The sequence below is a fragment of the Pseudochaenichthys georgianus genome, chromosome 5 (assembly GCF_902827115.2).
Source record: "Pseudochaenichthys georgianus chromosome 5, fPseGeo1.2, whole genome shotgun sequence".
Classification (NCBI taxonomy): Eukaryota; Metazoa; Chordata; class Actinopteri; order Perciformes; family Channichthyidae; genus Pseudochaenichthys; species Pseudochaenichthys georgianus.
Window position 1 is genome coordinate 39,384,421 of NC_047507.1, and position 5,123 is coordinate 39,389,543.

Here is a 5,123-nt window from a genome sequence, read left to right on the forward strand (position 1 = left end):
TGATCGCTCGGTGTGAGTCGGAAGGGGAACTGTATGGGTAGAAGGGAGAGGGAGGGTGGGGTTGAAAGGATGGAGACAAGCAGTGGTCGGAAGTTTTGCCGGATATAAATAGGCGTGGCCATGCTCCTGAACCTATGTTAACAATTTAACCTCATTTCACTAGCAGGAACCACGCCACAACAGTGTGATGTTTGTAAGTTTATTGAAGTAACATGTGAATGATATGAGGGGGGTGAAGAGATGATCTGGGAGGACGAGCTGTGGTCCATGCAGTGGGAGACTCAGAGTGGGGGTTCCGTCTCCGGCATGATCTGCGTGGGCTGATTACGGGCCCCCAAAAGAGTCGGATTAAAGCAGCTGACTTAAGCGTGTGCGTGTCTGAGATCATTAAGATTGTTGCGGATGTAAGCGTGATACGCTTGGGATGACGAGCGGCCGAGGGCCTAGATGGTTGGATAAGAGATGCCCGGTCTAGCTGCTGTGGACGCTGCGCCAATGCGGAAGGAATGGCTCGAATAATATTCTGAGCATATCCCCAAAGTAAGCAACACGTTGTGGAAGTGTTTCTGGAACCAGAAACGTGTGGCCGAGGGTCAGAGAGAAAGACCGGAGCGTCTGCTCGCTGCGAGGGTCAGAGAGAGAGAGACCGGAGCGTCTGCTCGCTGCGAGGGTCAGAGAGAGGGAGACCGGATTGTCTGCTCACTGGGTGAGGCGCTGTTGCTACGGGGTTAGCTGCTAGAGGAGGAAGGTAAGCAGAAGCTGGGTTGCTGTGGACTGCTGAAGGTAGGAAAGAAGAAGAAGAAGGGATGGAGGGATGAAGGGATGTATGTGCAAGGGGATTTTCGTGAAGCCTGTGAGCAGGCACAGAGGGCAATACGACCTGGCCCCCACCAGGGGGTGCTGGTGAGTCGGGCTGTGTCCGAGGAGGAGGACGGAGACCTGTGACGTCACGACCCGTGGTGCCTCTGAAATACAGTGATTATATATGTACATTAAAAAACAAATAAAGGCCCTTTCTTGAAGTCATAACTGAAATAATTGATGCAATTAACATGCAAATAGACATTAAAATATTATTATGAAGGCTGTTAATGTGTTTAATTTGAGTTTTACAATTTTAAATGCCGTTGCCATGGCGACAGATCACTCGCCATCATCACCTCAAGGTATCATTATATTACCGGTATCATTATATATATATATATATATATATTAATAATATAATATATAATATGTTAATATATATAATATAATATGTTACAAAGGTTGAGAAGGAGGGGCTCCCATTGCAGCATCTGATATTTAAGAAGTGTGTTACATTTGAAAATGTCAGAAAGTCTTGTTGCAATTTCCAGATATTAAAGGAGGTCCTTTGAGTTCCTCTGTTAATTATCAAATAGTAGCAGTTAAGTGAATACTGTTCAAACAATACCTGTGTTTGTGTTTTATATTGATTTATCTGTTTCATCCTTTCATAAATGTGAGGACTAAAATGGCGGTAGACCAAGGGCTGTTAAGGGTTTTATTGCTGTGGGGGAGCTGGAGCAAGACCCCACTGTGGTCTCTGGAATGTGGGGGGGATGCTTGTATGTGTGGAGGCTGCAGAAATAGGAGACAGTGAGGGTCAGAGGTGTTTGTTTGAGATGACTGGAAAAGACGACCAGTTGTCCTTAAACTCCACCCCTTCCTGTATCATTGGTATGAAAGCCTATCCAGCTTGCTGTTCTGTCTCTCTCCTCTCGCGCCGCTCGGACTGGAAGGTCGTGGCGGCCCGTGGGCAGGGGCCAGGGGTGGGCCCACTTCTGACATTATGCATATGAAATGATATGGTTTTGTATGGTAATGTATTGATTGTATTGCATTGTATATTACCATTAAAGTGGATTATTGTTTAACGGTTAATTGTATGCTCTGGACTCCTTCCTGTAAGATATCAGCTTGTTTAGGGACGCGCGGAGATTTGGAAGAGCGGACTAGTTGTCCAACCATATCTCCTTCAAATGGTGACCCGACGTTTCTGAATAAACAGAGCTGTGGAAGGATTCAGGCGACCGGATTGTGTCAGGAACAAACACCTTTAGACACCTCAGACAATCGCAGCCCTGCAGCTACAAATAACATATAAGGTAACAAAACTGTAGGATTGTCTGTAGGCGTTTCAGAGTGTTTTTGAAGTTTAAATGGAATATACAATGCATATTTTTACTATGTTAGGAAAGTTATATAAAACACGTGAACGTTGATCGCAAGGTAGACAGAGAGTCCTGCGTGACGAGATATGAGGCGGTTTAGCGTGGATTTCAGGTAGTTTATTCCTGAGTGGCGTGGAAACGGTGCAGTTCGTGGGTTGGCTGGTGAAATTCCTGCACGACGAAGCCTGGAAATTCGATATTTCAGATCGAATCGCCGTTTAAAACTGAGGTTCAATAGCAGACGGAGGCCATAAGCTAAAGTGCCAGCGGTCTGCTATTTGTTCAAGTCAGGGGAGAAAACGCAAACGTCACCGTAATTGTGACGGGACCGGTGTTTCCCTTGTCTGTAAACATTAATTTGAAAAGCAAACGTGTTATAAAAGGCTCGCTGAAACCTGGGCGTTTAAGCTCCATGGAATGGTCACATTCCTGTGTGTTGAAGCACTGTTCATGGTTTGGTCTGCCTGTTGAAATAAACATCACATTATAAAGCTGGACAAACTGTACGGGGAATAAATCTGTGTGATTTTTACCTAAAATACTTGTGTGAGCACAGATAATGCACTCAGAGGAGTGAAGCTCATTTGTGCTCTGCTGCTGCCATCTAGTGGCTGAAAGGGGGGGAAGCACGTTAACGACGACAATAGACAAGTGAACACATATTAATTAAGTCAGATAAATAAAAGCGAAGTCAAAAGGGAACATAGATTGATTTTAAATGGAATCAAACGGGGAGCTAAAGAAAAGGCTTGTATATTTCAATAAATGAGCTGTCTGTAGGTTGTCATTGTTGATTAGTAAAGACCTTGTTTTATGTTGGTAAATGTAATGGTACAAAAGACAGGGGTGCTTATGCCCGCTTCGGTTTTCAATGTCCGCCATCACGTTAAAACAGAGGATTGGTGGCATTTTCAGTTCATTGCTTGCTTCCACACGCCTTCCCCCTCCTTGTCTCTTTCACGACTATAGTTAATGCATTAGAACGATTGTTAACTTGTCGTGTTTCTAGAAATCGAACTCACTGTTCTGGAACGGCCTTTCAAAATAAAAGCCAAAGGCCGCTGTAATTTGCTTAACAATATATTTAACTTTAAATATTGATTTTAATTCATTACAGATCTAACCTGCTTGTAACACAACTTAGATAATAGAATAAGCAAGTGGTTAAAGGGAGTTTCCTGTCTGGCTCATTTGATTTAGAACTGAAGTAAGGGAGAATAGTGTTTTATGAGTCATTCCTCATGGTTTCTAAAGATAAATCATCAGTTTGTCTGGACTTTGATATAGAGATAGGATCATGGTGGAGAAGGAAGACCTTTTTTGGTTTCAAATTAAAGAAGAGTTTAAAGATGAAGTAAGCAGGACTTCAACTGGCCAAAAGAGATTTTAAAGTTTAATATTCTTGGTTAGCAAACAAGACATCTGATTATTATGTCACACATGATAATCTTGCTATAGAAACTAGCTTAAAATATTGGAGAAAATATGTAGATGTTCTTTCGTAGTGTGTGGAATATGTGATGCTGGAAACATGTACGTTTTTCAATGTATAGGAGCAAATGGTTTCCTGAAAGAGTTATGTTGGGTAAATATGTAGCAATGGATGAAACAATTTTTAGAGTAAGTTTTTGTGATATCATTAGTAGACATCAATTATGTTGTTTAGATGGTATTTAACAATTAAGACAGATAGTATAATTAGAAAGAGGCAGGGTGGAAAGGGTTGGATTTATTTAACCTCAGTGTGCTAGATTTTTTTTATAGGTAATGCGTCCCGAGACCTGGACTCCCCCTCTGAGTTAGAAAAGGCTACGATCCCGACCCTCCAAGCAGACAAAAGACCTAACCCAACAGGAGACTCCTCCTTCTCCATCGAACAGACAGAGAACCAGAGCTGAAACAACAACAACAAGACTGCAGCCAGAACTATCTCCACCTGTGGCACCCAGAACCAAACAGCATGCTGACAGGCAGAGATCTACGCTCATCAGTCCCTCAGACGGGGCCATGAAGTTCCAAGCTGAGCCACGACATTTGGCACAAGAGCAAAGTGTGGGACATGAGAGCAGAATCCGCCCTCCATAAAAACAGCAGAGAGACTGTGAAGGAGGAGATGAAATGCAAAGCAGTGCAAGAACATTGGCATGATGGGGGATGCAGATGTAACTGGGCCAATGGCTGCCTAAAAGAGTTACAGCGGATGAAGTTACAGCTGATGGACTGAAGAGAACACAGAATCAGAGGAGTTGGCATGGTCGATTAGAAGTGAGGAGGCCGGGGTCACGGCTTGAGAAAACCAGAGGAGGAGAAAAGGAAAACGGGAATGAGTGAGTTTACACATAAACACACTTATTCACAAAACGCACATTTAAAGCATAAATACGTAAAGACAGAAAGATTTATTAAATAAAAAATAGCAGTAAACTATTAGGGTAAAATGAGAACACACTGAGGGTTAAAGGGGGAGACATGACAGAGTACAACCATATTCTTCAATCTTTTCATCATGTTAACAAAATATTCTTTGACATTTTTTATTCACGTGTGAATAAAGTAGTGGGATAGTTTTAGGAACCACTCTATAAGACAAATCTTTATCTGTATGGATAATGTTAAAGGGAGAGCGGGTGCCAAGCCAGATATAGTATTCCAATCTAAATAATTGATTTCACCATTGTAGCATAGTTATTACCATAGGAAATATGAAATGACTTCTGTTTTTAAATCCTTGATAAAGGAGGGAGTAATTGTTGCATGTTCGGACATCCAGGGTTCCACACACTGCTAAAGAGTTTAACATTGATTTTTAGGTGGACCAGAATTGAAGACGTGTGGTTGTTATACCATTGTTATCGTGAACAAAAGATAAATATAAATAAGTGAAGATAAGAAGATGTATTGACTATAAATTAGTCAATTGGTAAATAAAAA